The sequence below is a fragment of the Protopterus annectens genome, chromosome 7.part0 (genome assembly GCF_019279795.1).
Source record: "Protopterus annectens isolate FY-2018-M chromosome 7.part0, PAN1.0, whole genome shotgun sequence".
NCBI classification, from domain to species: Eukaryota; Metazoa; Chordata; order Ceratodontiformes; family Protopteridae; genus Protopterus; species Protopterus annectens.
Window position 1 is genome coordinate 997102401 of NC_056739.1, and position 18587 is coordinate 997120987.

Below are 18587 nucleotides of genomic sequence, written 5' to 3' on the forward strand. Positions count from 1 at the left end.
GTGCCTTATTCATTATGACACTGACACTTCACATGTGCATTTAATGCAGTACTCCAGTTCACATTTAAATGTTATTTAGTAGGTTATACAGCAAAAAACTGTAAAGAAATGTTCATATACAGATTTCACATGGAAAATGGTATGTGCTGCAGTGGGACTCGAACCGGGAATACCTGCTTGCTAGGCAGATGCTTTGACCACTACAGTATTGCTGTGCTGTTTCAGTTGTATATATCTTCCTTGTTATTCTCATCAGCCTTTTAAGCTGCTTTAACCGTAGCTAAGTGATGGGCACACCCGTGCACCTACGGTTAGCTGTACTCGTAGTTTAAAAAAAAAAATAAAGTGGTTTCTTCTTTTTATTTTTATGTCCTGTTGCTGTGGTACACATGGGGGACCGTTGGTGGGGATATGCGGATACCTATGAGCGGTCTCGCTCATTATTTACACTTTCTGCTGTTCTACTTTGCAGGGGTGTGTTTATTCTGAGAGCTCAGCTCTCAGACACGCCCCCTGCACTTGTCCACGCTCCATGTAGGATTAGGAGTTCAGGCAGCACGCCTTCATTAATATGTATGCATGCCACACTGCCGTCCTCCTCCTAAATGGCCACTTCAATGCAAGACTACACTAGTCCTGCACAGAAGATTAGTGAATCCAGGAGCATGAGTACCAAAAAATGCAGTTTTTTTTTTTTTTTTTGCTCTTCACTTGAAGTGCTGAGGGGGTGGGACAGGACTTAGGAGAGTAGGACGTGGCAATAGATGAGTGATCCTAGGCTCTGGATTCAGTTGTCAATATTATAACCAACTGGCCTTCAAGAAACTTGATTGCTATAACCCTATATTGATATTTTCTACTTCCCATACATTTTTCAAGACTATTATTGAAATAAGTTAATGACTGACTTATTCTGAAAGTATTATTAATGGTATTTGCCACATTTTCTACAACTAATAATTTTTTTCTTTTAAATTTCATGATATCTCTTAACTCCCCTAATGATACATTCCAGGCAAAGATTTCCAAACAGAAAAGCACCAGACATTGCCTTATAGATCAGACAAAGATCAACTTTTAGAATCCTATAACAAACAGACTATAACAGCAGTTCCAAATGCTTTTCTGAGTAGTCCAGATTTGTCTGTGACCATCTTAGATAAAAATTGTTGCACCTTTTCAAAATTCTGTCAGGTGGCTTATTGAACGGCCACAGCATGCACAACTGTATTCAGTATGGCTTTGATCAGGGGTGTATATAGAGGCATGCTTGTCTTCCTGATGTAAGTAAACATATCTATTACAATTAAATGGGTTACATGATATAGTTTCCTCCCTTTGGCTACTAGCTGATCTGGAACACTGTACAGATCTCAAAATTGGTGCCACTTCAACTTAAAGTTAAACAGCAAAAGAAAAACTAATCAAAGTTGAAAATTAAAAAAAATGCAAGAGTTTTACCCAAATAATTAAGTATAAATTGTCAATGTTCCAGTATGTGGCATATTGCTGAATATCTTATCAAGGTCAAGGTAATGAAAGACAAAATATTAAAAAGGCAAGATGGTCCCTTAGTATTACATATCATTCTGCTCAGGTTAATGGGCCTAAAACTATCTGGGTATGATGTGACTCCCTATCACTTAACATCAGCTGGCTTAATCAGATCTCCTCCTCACTGGATGTTCTCCTTGTCCTGTCTAACATCCCTAGACCAGGGGCCTTTAAGCTTGCCATGCTGGGGAGTGAGGGATGATGCAAATCATAGAGAAGATGGAAGGGAGATAAGGGCAAGGATAGCTGCCAGCATCAAGATGCAGGATGGAGGTTGGTTACATAACTTTATTCCCTCCCACAGCATGCTGACATCACAAGTTTCATTAAGTTGGGCAGGCTATGAGAAGTGGCTTAGGAATGTACCCACCTGGGCCTAGAACAGTCACACCCTCCTCACCTTTCCTGTATGTTGAGCTTGGCTATCTGTCGGGCTCTAGTCTCTACCAGTGCTCCATGAGAGATCCACCCAGCATGCTCACTCTCTGCAGGATTGGTGCATCCATCCTTTCCTGCTGTGTCATTAATCACCCATGCTGCTAATCAAGCTTGGGTCTCTTAAACCACAGTCAGGCCTTATTCCTTCTATGCCACAGGTTCAGGTCAAATCCCTCCTTATGAATTAACACCATTATATCCTATCCCCATAGAGCAGGGATGCTGCCACATGTTAACATTTTACTTGACAGGACTAACAGTGGTTTAGTCAAATTTTCCTTGATTCTGTGTAAGGAAATCCCAAATATGTTATCTGGCCCCATGAAACATGCAACTGCATTTTTTTATTTTACTTTTGGCAGCACTTATCATGTATGTGGATATATAAGAGAGCCGTCCATTGTCTCTATAGCATTGTTACATATTTCTTTCCTAAATGTGATGTTCACACATTTTTTTCTGCAAGTGCAGTTACCATTATTAGGCTTTTACAGAAACTGATTATTCTTATTTATTTACTGTGGGAACATTTAGAATTTTATCACATTTTCTGAGGATGCTACTGTGAGGGAAATTTACTTACAGGGCAGGCATTTTAAACTTTCTTAATGCTTTTGCCATTACTATTTTCAAAAAAATGTTTATTCAGAGGCAAACAGGAAAGTGCTTCTTGTTTTATAGCATCTGTTGGTACAGAAGCACAGAAAATAGTGTTCCCTGTTTTATAATATTTGTTGGTATATAAGTAGAGAGAAAAGTGCTCTCTGTTTTATACCTGGCCTCCCTCTAATAGCCATGGTTTGGGACTGCACCATACAGATGTCCCACTGCTAAATAGATCTGGCCATGTGACCAATGTCCATACTCTGTATGATTCCCTATGGACTTCTGTGGATACACAAAATAGTTTATCTTAAGCTAGGTGTTTAATGTAGAAGTCAGTGGCCCTCCTTGTACAGTGTACACAGTAACTTATCTTCGCCTCACTAAGGATACAGATGACTGCATGGAAATGATGTATAGCTGAAGAAAATGGACACTTTGCTCCATGACCGCTATTCAGGCCATGCCACATCACTGCAGATGACAGCACCTCATCTATTACATCTCCTCCTGTGCTTTATTTTATTTTTTTTTATTTCTCTATGTTATCTGATGATGAACTATTCTTTCACTCTGAAAATATTGGAGCAATAGCTCACCTTCACTGTTAGACAATATTCAGAGATAGTGGTAACAAGGCAGGGGTTCAGTGGTTATACAGTAAACTCTCAGTTAACTGGCACCCATGGGGATTGGTAGATGTCGGATAACTATAGTTTCTGGTTGCTTGAGAGTTACTATTAAAAATAGGCCTGACTAATACTGCACCCTATACTATTTGTTTGATTTGACTTGTTCTTAGGTTGGAAGAGAGAGAATTTATTCCTAGCTTCCTTTTTAAATCTCTAAAACTCTAACAATGAAAGGTATGTTTCTGCAGGGGGGAAACAGAAAGTGCAATACATGAAAACTGCACTGTATTTTTTCAATATTTTTTTTTTTGCTGGTTGCTTGAGAGTGCCAGTTGCTTGAGTTCAGGACCAGGTTAACTGAGACTTTACTGTAGAGGAGTATACTCACCAATGATTTGTAAGAGTGCACAAATGCAAAATTATGTGTCTGAAAGATTTCTAACAAATGACAAGATGAAATAGTCCACATAACATGACCTTTGATGCTACGAGCTTCTATTGAAGGCTTGAGACATCTTATATATATCAATCAACTAGAATCAAGTCATCATCTAGGAGCAGATTTGAAGTCAGTCTTATGTTAGGCCAGAAATTTAGAAATTTCAAATGAGTGGCTGTTTGAAATTTGGAGGGCAGTAATTGTGATCCTTGGAGTAGCAGAATTGCAAGTGAAAATGCAGTGGAATATATATTCTGTGTGATTCAAAAAGAACCCCTCCATGAGTGGTAACAGCTGGGGCCACAAGGGATTGCAATTCAGGAACATTTTAGTCTCAGTAAGAAAAGGCCATATTATCAGTTGATTTGCATTTCTCTGAATTGCTCCTTATTACCACAAATGTAAATCAGCACTTTACTGCAGTGTGAGCACCCCTTGCAGCCCATGAATTGCACTGGCAAAGGCACAACCCCCCCCCCATTCACTTTCCCACACATATGCAAACATTGAAAGACATACACCGATTTATCTGTCCCTAAGCTGGCAGAATGTCTCTGATGCAGCTTCTTACTTTTGGTCCTGCCCTCATAAATGACCAATCCTTACAGACCAGCAATAATGGCAGACATGGAGTTTCAGTTTTACTGTACATCAAGTGCGTCATGATGCCAGTCCTGGTTGTCTGTTAACTTGCTAAGTGAGTAATAGTTTAAAATGTTATCTAGTGTTCCCCCAAGCTTTGTACCAAAGCCCTAGCATGCCTGTATACAGATATGGCACCCCCCCGGACATACACCCATCCCTCTCAACTGTTCCTGATCTTACAGAAAACTCTTGATGTTGCCTCTAATATGTGCTCTGTCCCTTTTTTCTTATGGACCACTGCAGTCAGTGAATGATGGCAGACAGAGTTTCATACGTCTTATAGTATGACAAATGCAATTTAACACAGACCCTTCTAATTTATCATGGAGAGTTAAAACTCTGACTTGACAAGCTGTTTTCTGTACCAAGGATGCAGGTTTTGGAACTCCCGCTCCCCTTTTAATTTATTTTTTTTAGTGAGTTAAGGTAATATGTAAGCATATCATTACCATCCAGTGGTGGTACAGATGAGTTAAGGTAATATGTAAGCATATCCCTAGTGTCCAGTTTGGGCGGCCGTGGTGATGCAGCGTTTAGCTTTGGCATTTCACAGCAATAGGTTCTCCAGTTTGATTCTTGTCTGGCATGCCTTCTCTGCAGAGTCTGCATGTCCTTCTTGTAGTCAAGTGGGTTTCCTCTGGGTGCTCCAGTTTCTTCCCACATTCCAAAGATATGCAGTAGGTGGATTGGACACTCTCTAAATTGGCTGTAGGTATGAGTGTGTGTGCAAGTGAGTGGTATGGATGAACTACCACAGCAGGGCTAGCCACCTGGCATTGCAAACCTTGGCCCAAGATGATTGTCACTTTTGAAGATTGCACCTCTACCCCATGTATAAAATGTGGAAAAAGGGATTATGGATGGATGGAGGGATGCATGGATCCCTAGTGTCTAATGGTGGTACAGAGACGTTAAGGTAATATGTGAGCATATACCTAATATCCAGTGCTGGAATAGAGGAGTTAAGGTAATATATAAGCACATCCCTAGTGTCCAGTGGTGGTACAGAGAAATTAAGGTAAGAGTAAGAGCATCCCTAGTGGAGTAAAAAGAGCTGTTTGTCAGTGTTGAGAGTGCAGAGTTTCAATCTTTTTAATTCCCTTGAGAGCATGATATAAAAAGTATCCCTGGTATCTAGAGTTGCCCCTACCCCATGTCTTTCCTGAAGCAAAACTTGTTCTTAGCTGTTTAAGTGCCTTTAGGGTGCAATATAAAGAGTATACCTGGTGTCTAATGTCTCTCCTCCAATATTGCAGGATTTGCTTGTTAGTCTCTGGGGAGTATATAGGTATGACAGCCTTTTTACCCGACCCCCCCACCCACTCACACACACACACACACACACACACACACACACACTCTCCCCATGGTGAGTGTGAAGGGATCAAATATGCTCCCCCTCCCAGAAAAAAATAATTAAAATATGGAACAGAAGATGTATTTTGTTTTGATCTGCTTTGTCTGAATTGTGGTTTAGTTTTGAAGCATCAGTATCTTCTCCTGCAACGGTGAGTTAACATCATACCTGCCTTTACAGGTAATACAAAGTAAATAGGAGGAATATGAGGCTTTGAAATTAAACATGTAATCAGTTATGAATAAAGAAAAAGCTGTAAATATTTTTTTTTTATTTGTTAACCAGATAAGATCACTAGATAGCACTGTTCAGTTTATTGTCTTGATGCAGTACACAAATGGAGGCTGAGGGAATCAAACTCCCACATTATAGGAACAGCTTATAGTCATAAACTTCTGTGCTTACTGCTAGATTGTCTTTTGTTTGGATATTTGTTTAATACTACAATCCCATATTAAAACAGATCTATATATCTGAGGGAAAGCTAGTGTATAAAGTATCTAAAGGTATTAAATAATGAGTTAAGAACACAGAGGGACATGTGAAAAAAATGGTCAAAGAATACTTCAAGGAAATCTGTACAACATAAAGAGTCCCATACCTCTTAAAATACAGGAACATGAGAACCAAAGGACAAGTATTAGACTAAAAGGTGGGACATTCAGGTGACTATAAGAGATTATTATTTCGTTGAGAGAGTGGTGGATGATTGAAGCATCCTAAATCAGCAGTAGGATCAAAAACAGAGACGGTAATAAAGAATACTTGAGGCCAATATAAGGTCATTCTTTTCAAGAGCTGGATGTAAGCTGCTTGATATGTAACACCTATATCTTATCCATTACAAAATAAATTATTTGGTTCATGTGGCTCTTAACTACATATACCTACATATACATTTCTGTGTTTGCTCTGTTTACTACTGTAAAAGGAAGACAGAAAACATGAGCATGATGATATGTTACCCTCTAAAAACAAGGCCCCAAATGACTCAAGAAATATTCTTAAACTCAGCTGATGGACTGCAGTATAATACAGATATATATCAGCTGAATACAAACATCTGTCCTTTGAATGAACTAGAATAATTAAAGGAAATGTATGTTCACTAATTTATATGTGCAATGATAACTTTTCTACGATAGCTCTTTTATTGTAGTTTTCTTTTATTTTGAATACGAGTATGGGTATGATTTGCAGAGCTTAACCCAATGTCCCTCTGTCTGATCCAGAATGGCATTAATTTAAACTTCAGTAAGGTTAGGCCCCATGAATATCTTAATTACATCCTAAAATTTGTCCCAATAGGTTAGATTAATCAGTGCTTATCTGAGAAATGTCTCCCTGAAGAGCTGACTAATCATGGCTAACCGTAATCACATCAAAGAAACAACTCCCAGCAGCGGTGGTTATTTAGTACTGATCTTCATCACACATGAAAAACAACTCACAATAGACTTGATTAAACAGGCTTCAAGAAGTTTTAGCTTTTACAAGAATTCCAAGGTTAATTATGATACAGGTTCACTGAATGTTTTCAAATGGTGTCATTGTCTTTTATTAACCTGAGTGCATTTTCACACTTTTATATTTACTAGGCCATAGTGTTTATTTTGTTTCAGTAGCATAAAGCATACGTATTCAGTGCAATGCTTCCATACAATGGAAGATGCTGTGTTTTCTCTTTCTTAGAAAAAGAGGTAAACTGCAAGAATATAAGAATAGTGCATTTAAGGTTATAAAAATGATCTGTGCACCAAAAAGCAGGTCACATGACCCATTAGTTCCAGGTGTAATTGAAACTATGTGAAGCAGATATATGCCACAGTGGAAAATCCAGTGTAGCTGGATATTGGAGCTATTTGCATAGAGACATACAGAATGGGAGAAGCATGGTAGTAAGTGTCTTCCCAGAATTTAAAGGTAGAGAAAAGTCAGGATTTCAATTTAAAAATCAGTAATTGTGCAAAGCTGTTTATCTGACTGGGGAAATTGTTTTGTATGAACTAAAGACTTTTCCTTAGAGAGGGGATTATTGCAGCATAAGTGCAAATGGCTTATCTTATTCATTTCTGCGACAGCAACACTGGGTGCCTGATCTACACATTTTAGGAAGCAACTGAAGATGATTGATAATTTCATTCTCATTTTAGACAAAGTAATTTTGTCAGTGGAATGTTTTATTTCTTCTATGTTATAGATAAGCAGACCGGTATAAACATGTCAAAGAGTATTGTTGTTGTTGTCTTTCAGCTTTTCCCGGTTAGGGGTCGCCACAGCGGAACTCCGGTCCGCTAATGATTGGCAGTAGATTTTGATGAATGCCGAGGTGCCAGCTCAACGTCCAACCTTCAACGAAGGTACGCCCATTTACGCATGTCTTTTGAATGCCCACCCAACCGCGGGGAGGACATGCAGACTCCACACAGAAGGCACTCCCCGCACTCCAGCTGAGAATCGAATGGGAGAACCTCTTGCTGTAAGGCAACAATGTTACCGCTGCACCACCACGGAAGTCCATAAACATGTCAAAGAGTAATGGAGGCAAATAACTATATCAACTGGTACCCTGGGCACTCTCCAGGGCAGGCTTAATGCATAGCCAATTGTCAAGGACCCCATTCTTGTAGGGCTTGCTTTCCCCATTTAGTTATTTATTTATTCATTCATTCATTCATTCTTTCATTGTTTTTCTGACCAGTGTTTCTTTCCACTCAAAAATGAATAAATAACTAAAGAAATAAACTGACCCCACAGAAAAAAAAAATCTGCCCGTGGCACAGCAAGGGCTCCAAGGGTGGTGCTTCAGTGACTTGATTCAAGTCATGTTATGTTTATGTTGCAAGGTCTGTCTGTACTCCCCTGACCTTGTATAGACCTCAGAATGTTCAAATATAGGTGCAAAAGTGCCTGAAGCTGAAGTAGCATTTTCCCTGTGTGACAGACTCTCAGTGCAGAACGGCAAGAACATGTACCTTTTAAGACTCAAAATGAGGAACATTCCTCTGAAGGAGGTACACTTGAGAGGTATGCAGATTAGTTTTATTACTATTTATAAATAATGCTGTCAGTGATAAACCAGATATTTTTTTCTGCAATATTTCAGACATTGTGATTTGTGTGGACAGTTGAGATGACAGAGATAGCATGGTGAGATGAGCATTATTACAGTTTTTTACAATAATGCCAGCAGTGATCAAGATCACCCAGATATTTTGGAAAATATTTCTAACTTTGTGATTTGTGTGGACAGTTGAGATGAGAGGAATGGAGTGATTACATAAATCACATTTCTAGTTTTACAGTTATGCTGGCAGATATCAACCACATATTTTAGCAATATAAAGCTGGCTTGGTGAGTTTTGAGGAGTAACTTGGGTTGGAATACTTTAATATGTGACAACATCTTTGTGTAGACACTGGAGGAGAAATAATATAACATAGCCATCAGATATCATAGCTGTAACTGATGTGTGGGGGTTAGGATTGGCAGGATGAAAGGTATTGACCTTCCAGTCATGTGTAACTGAAGTGTACCACCTTTGTCACAGTGAGCTGTCACACACCTTATTGGCCATACCTGGGTATTCTTTCTGTGAAATATACATGATTGTCTGATGGTGTGGAACACCAATCAAGTTGTTACAACAGAGTCATGTGTGCTACCTGTTCTGCTTATGCACACACTACATACATAGGTGTTTGACAATATGACAATATTAATGGCATGTATATCATCCATGACAGTGTGGATTGTGTCCACACTATATATGATTGGTTAATGTAATGTTTTCCATGATCCTTTACCTGTGGCCACCTTGCTGGATAGCACTGATGAGAATACACTCATACTCAGGCAAATCAGTTTGCACAGCTTCACAATATGCACCCTTCCCCAATTGTATGTCAGATCCTTTATAGATGTTCTTTGTATTATTCATGTAAGGATGCTTATCTCACACAAACATCCTCCCCATCATTATGTCACCTTGTGTGATAGTCACATAAAACACATTTTCACTGTACAGTCCCTACTGTACCATATAGATTTGCGATTTTGTTGCTGCTACAACCATCTTCCACTGACATGCCCTCCTCTGCTGTACATTAGATTGTTTCACCTGTCCTCTTTCCCTGTGTTTATTCCTGAAATTCATCTGTGTGTCCCTATTCAATGCACATACTTCCCCTGAGTGCTCATTTTACATGGCAGTCCATCTCCAATTACAGATCATTTACACAGATTCAGTACAGAATACTAGGAATGGGCTATCACAATACTCTGTACTGCAGAGACCTATCCTGTACTGTGTTTGGACCATATACTTCGCATTCATACCTCTCAACTGTCCAGACATTCCCAGGATGTCCAGATGTGTTCCTTATCAAATTTGTAGCTTTCTGCCATATCACTGGGACTGTGTGACTTAGTGTAAGTTTCTTCATTGTATGGATCTTTTACTGTTTTTTGTGTAACTGAATGACCTGCTGCTAAATTCTGATTCTGCACAGACTGCTCTATTTTTTTCAAGGGCTCTATAAGTAGCTAGTGACTTTACTGAATTTCTGTGGTAATATTTGTGTTTAAACTGAACCTGCACCTAGAGAAAGTGTATAATCAGAGCTCCTCCTTGCTGCATGTGTTTTTTTTAATGTTTAAATTCCACACACACATTGAAGAAGTGCTTTTATGACTTGAATAACTTGGGCTAGCTATAGTTGAAATGCTTTTACTGGCAATTTTCCAGTTGTACAATTGTGAACAATTGATTTAGTTTTTCTGGTATATCTTTAAAATCTGGCAAGTGTTTATTTACTGCATTGATCTCTTGCTTAGGTTTCTTAGCTATAAATCTTAGTTCATTCTGAAGTATGCTACTTTACCCCCCCCCCCACCACCAAGCCTTTCTGAATGCATTATTATATAATAACTGCCTGTTGTTGCCTTCATGCTTACCCTAGAATCTCTGCTTTTCTCTTTTCCTAGTTGAACTCTACAGTTCCCTACAAAATGGTGTCTACAGGACTGCAATCAGTTTCTCTCAACATTTAAACAGAGTAGGCTGCACACACAAAAAGCATTTGTTAGGCTTTCACTTACAGTGCTTTGTAATTAAGCAGGTCACCATATTGGTCAGCCATAGGGCTCTTTGTTTCTACTTGAGTGGTTGCCTCCTTCCCCTGTAACTGAAGTAAATTGAATCTTACATTAAGAGCTGTAATACTTACCTTATAGCTTTAGGACACCTTAGGAAACCTTGTAAACTGCAATTTGGTTGCACACACAAAAAGCATTTGTTAAGCTTTCACTTACAGTGCTTTGTAATTAAGCAGGTCACCATATTGGTCAGCCATAGGGCTCTTTGTTTCTACTTGAGTGGTTGCCTCCTTCCCCTGTAACTGAAGTAAATTGACTCTTACATTAAGAGCTGTAATACTTACCTTATAGCTTTAGGACACCTTAGGAAACCTTGTAAACTGCAATAGCCCCGCTACGTTTGCCCTCGCTATGCTCGGGCTCTCTTTGCTCCCCTCCCTGCCCCCAATTCCCTCCCGCCCCCAGTACCTCTAAATTTATAGTACTATAGCCACTCCCCCACTTTCTAGATCCTATCTGCTTTCATCTGGGATAATTCCACCCACCCCCATTCTACTACCTACATTTTAATAGCACCTATTAGCTTTCATCTGGCATTCTCCCATCCCCCTTCCAGTACCTTTACCTCACCACTCTATCTTCTGGTGTTGTATCACCAGGTAAAATAGTTCCTTAACTCACTAGCTGAATCACAGATAATGATATACTCCTCTTTACTACCCCTCTTGTTTACACCATACCTCCTTACCTTGTATGAAAACCAGTTTCTCACGGGATTTCAGGTCCCAAAAGGCCATACTATCACCCCAGCTGTAAATCCTTCCACCTTCAACCATACTTACAGTACCAGAGCCTATCCAACATCTTGTTCAGTCTATCAACATCTCAACCCCAGGCACATTAGCTCTAGATCCAAACACTACCACAAACTAATAAACAAATTCCTGAAGTTCATCACCAAGTATAGACTCAACCTAATACTTGGTGGTGATATTCACCCCAATCCTGGCCCACTCACTTCAGATACACATACCCTCTCTACTTGCAATCTAAGCTACAAACCTACAATTAATAGGCCAACTAACTCTCTCCTAGTCTGTCATCTCAATATCAGAAGCATTAATAACAAGGTACATGAATTGCATGCACTTCTGGATGTCCACTCCCCTGAGATTCTCTGTTTATCTGAAACCTGGTTAAAACCTAACACTAAAGACAATGAAGTGTTACCACCTGGGTACAACATACACAGGCTGGATCGTGCTTCGAGGAAGGGGGGTGGGGTAGCTGTACTCTATAAATCTGAGTTGAATGTCACCATAGATGTAATACAACCTCCTCAGATTAATAACTCAGAGATTCTTGCCACCAAATTGCAACTTAATAAAAATAAATGCATTAATATCATCTGTATGTACATTCCCCCAGGTAACAATACAGCTACATTTGAAGATATCCTGCACTGGCTATCATGTCACTACCCCCAAGAAACCCTACTACTTGGAGACTTTAACATAGACTGGGGCACCTGTTCCTCAGAATCCCCAACCACCCATATTAACCTGCATGCATTTACACAAATCATATCCACCCCTACCAGGATAGGTAAACCCAACCAAAAAGAAAGTATACTTGACTGGGTACTCATAAACAGTCACCCCCAACTGTACACCTCTGGTACCCTCCTTAATGGCCTAAGTGATCACCTTCTCGCATATGTAATTATGCACAAAACCATTAATTCCCAACAACCTTTACTCAGAAAGGTTAGAAACAATAAAAACTTTGACCCTGCCAAATTCCAACAAGAACTAAACTTGTGTAATTGGTCTATTCTAAAACACCTGCCCTTAGAGGAAGCAATAGCATACTTTAACAACAAATTCCTTGAGATCCTTGATTTGCATGCACCTGTTCATTCAAAGAGAACCAAGGCAAAAACTGCACCATGGCTTTCTATAGAGTCTAAACTCAAAATTACCCTTAGAAACAAAGCATGGGCTTTATGGCGTTCTTCTAAAGACCCTCAAGATCACATTAAATACAGACAATCCAGGAACGAAACCAAAAAATCAATTTTACAAGACAAAAAACAATACTACTGTAATTTACAGACAGTAAATCAAAATAACCCTCAGAAGTTATGGGCAGGTTTAAATAATCTACTACATCCTGGACAAACGTCAACCCCAATCCCTGCTGCTACTATTGATAAAACCCCTGAAGATGTTTCTGATAGTTTTAACCAATTCTTTACTGAGACAATTCAAGCCCTAGCTAGCCAACTACCTCCTAGCTCCCCTGGTCCTGAAAGTAGCACCCCTAGAAACCTACTCGCGTTCAGCTTCCAACCAGTTGCCACTTCACTTATCCGTACCTTGATCAAAAAATTAAAACCCACTACACTTTCTGCTGATCAACTCCCTGCAGAGTACCTACAAAAATCAGCTGATGCTATTGCTTACCACGTCTCAATACTAATCAATTGAACCATAGTAGAAGCTAAAATTCCCACCATCTGGAAAATATCCCATGTGATCTCACTATACAAAGGAGGCAGCTCTACTGAATTCTCCAATTATAGGCCAATAGCTATACTCTCTCCACTTGCAAAGATTATGGAAAAATGTATTCATAGACAACTCATGCACCACCTAATCCAAAATCGCCTTATGGCAGACACTCAGCATGGCTTCTGTCCTCATCACAGCACTACTTCAGCCCTCCTAGCCTTTACTAACACCATAAACCATAATCACAACAATAATTATATATCCTCAGCCCTCTTTTTGGATCTTTCCAAGGCATTCGATATGGTTGATCACCAACTTTTAATCCACACCCTGCAAACATTCTGTCTAGATACTGGAGCCTTCCAATGGTTTCAATCCTACCTGTATGGTCAACAGCAGGCTGTCCTCTGGCAGAACAAACTCTCTAACCTTCTACCTAATACCCTTGGAGTACCACAAGGCTCTATACTAGGGCCCTTGTTGTTCTCCATCTTCATTAACGACCTTTATACTGTCATCCCAAAAGTCAGCTGTATCCAATATGCTGATGACTCTACTCTGATTTGCTCAGCCACATCTCCAATAGAGTTATGGTCAGCTACCCAGACCACCTTTAATACAATAGAAAACTGGCTTTCTGAACATCGTCTGATCCTAAATCCCAAAAAAACTAAAATGCTGTTATTTTCACCAACACGTAGGTCTACCGCTTTCACCTTTACCATAAAATCAAATGATGGCACAATAATCTCCCCTGACCCATCTACAAAACTATTAGGTGTCATCATAGACAATAATCTAAAATTTGACCTACATATTAACCAAACTATCAAAACCATCAATAAAAAACTAGGATCACTTTACAGAATAAAAGCCTTCCTAACCCCTCCAGCTAAAATTGCCATAGCTCGCTCTCACCTTCTTTCAACCCTTCTGTATGCATCCCATCTACTGTCGAATTTAAACAAGACTGTCCTTAACAAACTCTCAATTTGCTACAACCACATTGCCAGGTTTGCCACTGGGCTGCCTTTTAGGACACATCATTGCATCAATCTAAATCAGCTTGGGTGGCTTGAACTACCCAGCCTAATCCAGTATAACCAACTGATTATGGCCTATAAAATCCTCTATAATCCGGACAATACTCCTGCACTTAAAAATATTATCACCCCCTATAACAATCCTAGACCGCTTCGATCCTCTAACAAACTACTAATTCAGACTAGCAAAATTAATAACACAGCCGGTGATTCTCTCTTTGCAAACTCTGTAAGTAGATCCTGGAACTCTCTTCCAGCTGATATTACATTACTTTCCACCTTAGGTCAATTTAAAACTAGACTCAAACAACATTTGTCACTTAACTGGCTATGTCAGTGTATCAAGCCTGGCTAACTCTCTCTAGAATGTGTAAAAATCTGTTAACCAGTTTACTGTGTAATTTAATTTAATCCTGACTTGTGCTCAGGATTAACTGTAACCTGTGGAACTTGTTTAACTTGCTTACTTATGTAATCTCTGTAAATAGTCTGTTTGTAATATGTAATGCTGGTATTATGTAATGCTGTATCTGCTTACTCTTGGAGCTTTTCTCCCCGGGCCTCCGCTGAAAATGGACATGCATCCAGTCGGACTATCCGATCAACAAATGTAAAATAAAATAAATAAAATAAATAAATCTAAGGACTGATACAAGTCAATATTACATACATTTGAGTTCACATCTCTCAAATGTCCTGATTTGTGAAGAATGTCCAGTTTTTGAGTCATATCTTTGATCTTTTCCTCATAACATTTTTGTTTTCTGGCAATTCATTGGCAAGTCATTGCAGATTGAAGTCAGAAACTGATGACAGACATTTGAGTTTCAAACTTCATGCTCTTCAGAAAATTCATGCTAATGTGCAACTTCTTAATTCTAGCAACTTTCTAAGTTTGGAAGAGCAATACTAGAATCTATCCCTATTTTGGGCCCTTTGTCCACCCATTATTTATGGCTTTGTCCAGATTTCTTGCTCTAAGAGGTTGAGAGATATGTTTCGGTTTCATTCTACCACACTTCTATGTAATAACTATGTCAAATATGTCCCTATTTCTGGTTAATTGTCCCAACATTATGTTGACCTTTGTGTAGATGGGATACACTATCAGATTGACCAGATGTGTTACACTAACAGATTGACAGCTATCTGTGAAGCCCTGGGGATCACTGTGGTATTCTGCACAAATCTTCAGACCATAGGTGCTCTGATTTCAACAGGAGTGCTATCCATGTTTGCTTGGCTGGCAACGCTGTTGGCAGCCACAAAACCTCACTTAAACATGGTGCATGGCATGAATATGCATTGCTCGCTACCACTCAACATGCAACACCACACAAAAATATAAACTCTATGTAGGCTTCGTGCAGAGCCTTCATGGAGTTTATTGTATCCCGGGGTAAGTCTATTATCTTCAGCATTAAGAGTTGTATTTTTGTTACACAAGGTGTTTTCACCATTGCATATTCTTCATGTTTTCTATACATTCTGTTATAAGATGTTTGCTATTATTATTAATGTTGTTTTTGTATCAAGAATTAATTTTCTATTTTCTCTGTACTCAGGATTTTCAATAACTTGGGTTAACAAAAAAAAAAGAGTTGTACTATGTGCCTGCATGGAGGAAGGGGGTTGCTGGCACATTTAGAGTAAGAGGAACTTCTCTGCTTTTATGAATCATGCATATTAGTTTTTCTTCTGGTACACATCTACATCAGTAGGTACATTATGCATATGTACCACATTCCTCATCCTGAAAAGGCATCAAATATCCATCCCTTACATAAAAGATAATGTGCAGTTTTCTAGAATACACTGAAATACTTACTTGCATATAAGAGGTATCTCTGAAACTCTGAAACACTGTTTGACAGTTTTTAAGAAATATTCAGAAGAATTATATTTTAGAACTCAGATACAGAATGCACTTAAACTATCATTTCAACTGTAAGGACTTACACTCAAGCCTATGCTGAATTTAGCTCTGTTATTTTTGTCCTTGTCATTATAGAAAGTTTTGGTGGTGATTTATTTCGAATGACAGAACATTGCGCTTTAATAGAGAAGTATATTTAGGTTGTAAACTTTCGTAATACCAACTTACTACATATATGTAACAAGCATTACAAAGAAAAGACACATCCATGATGGATCTTTGGAGACTGTACATGTTTGGTGAAACTAACATTTAATGACTATTTATAGAATGCAATACATACCTCTCAACCTGTTATAGCAATAAATCTGGACAAAGCAATAAATAATGGGGGATTAAGGCCCACAAATAGGTACACTTTTTAAATATTGCTCTTACAAACTTAAAAAGTAGATAGAACAACAGGTTTTACATTAGTATGAATTTTCTAAAGGGTACAAAGTCTGAAACTCAAATGACTGTCATTATTTTCTGACTTTAACCCTCAATAAGTTGCCAGTGAATTGCCAAAAAAAAAACATAACTGTATGAGAAACGGGCCAAAAATATGAGGCAAAAATCTGGACATTCTGTGAAAATCTGTACATTTGAGAGGTATGATGCAATATCTTAGAAGAGTGACATCACAGACCTTATCTGAATGTTGTAATTTGTTTCCCCAGTATATACTACACTTATGATTTTTTTTATTTCCCATCCCTAAGATGTGAATGAAGTTCTGTATTGAAAACAGATGGACCATCTTGCTCTTGTCAGTACGTGGATGTTTGTTGGTAGCATTTCTCCTTCTGCAATATTATTTTTATATAGAAATGTATATATCAGCTGGCTCAGGTATGATAACAAGGCAATACAGATATGTTATGAAAATGCATTGTGTCTTCCAATTCAAACAGAAGTCATATGGCTGTCTCTTTAATAAACTGTATTTAATGGAAATGCATTGACTGATGACTTGTATATTATTGTGGAATACACAGGACTCATGATTGTTATCTCACCATTAAAGTATTACATGCAATTCAAACTTATTTATAGGTTCATAGGTTCATAGGTTCATACTAGGCTATCTGCCCTAGGGCATTTATAAGCCTAGCCAGAGTATGTGTGGCTTTCACCACCCCTTAGGATGAGAATACTATACCCATTAGTTTGCTGTGCCTCTGTCCAGCAGTGATACAGAGATGATTCCCGAGGTAAACCTACGATCTCCCATCCACTCGTCAAGATTTCTCTTGAACAGAGTCAGTGAGGGGCTCTGCCTCACATGGACTGGGATTCTGTTCCATAGTGTAGGGAGTCTCTGGGTGATGAATCTGTCCCTCCAGCACGTCCTATTTATATCCGTGTTGAGGTTTAAGTCTCTTGCTCTCGTGGCTCTGGTGGATTTGGATTTTTTGAGGTGGAGCATGTCCATTAATTCCGGGTTGGACACGGCCTTGTATGTCAGGCACAGATCACCTCTGAGCAGACGGTATGCGACTGAATAGAGCTGGAGTTTCTTCAGTTGGGCATCGTATGACATATGTTTGAGCCTTTATCCTTTTGGTGAGGAACTTTTGGGGTCTTTCCAACTGCTGCAGGTGTCGGGTAAGGTACATTCCGAATGGGGCATTGTACTCAATCATTGGTCTGATAAGTGAAGAGTACAGGGGTACAATGACCTCTCCTGATCTGGATGTGAATCCCTTCATGATCAGGTGGGCAATGTAGAAGGTCTTCCTAACCACTTTGGCAATGTGAGTGTCAAAGAGAGGTTACTGTCAACTTGGGTCCCCAGGTCCCTGATAACTTCTTCCATGTTTAATGGATTACCACCTATGTGGTAATTAGGGGTTACCTTGTTTTTCCCAAAGGGTATGACTATACATTTTTTGGCATTTAGCTTAAGGCTATGGCTCTGGCACCAGTTATCCATTTCTATGAGACCTTTCTGGAGGATGTCTGTGTCTGATGGAGTGTCAATTATGGTGCCCAGTTTGCAGTCATCTGCAAATTTTGTCAGCCACAATCCCCCTATGTTTGCCTGCACTTCAGAAAAATAAATGCCGAACAAGAGGGGGCCCAGGACTGAGCCCTGTGGTACACCGCTCGTGACCGGCTTAGAGTCTGACATGTCACCAGCAACTCTAACCCTGTGTTTTCTGTCCTTGAGCCAGTTTGCAACCCATCTTGTGACATATGGGTTTACATCTAAGCTGGTGAGCTTTTCTATGATGCCCGAGTGGGGTATTGTGTCGAATGCTTTTGCTAGGTCAAGGTAGGCTGTGTGAACTGCCTTACCCTCATCAATGGCCTTAGTGACTGTTTCGAAAAAGTCGACCAAGTT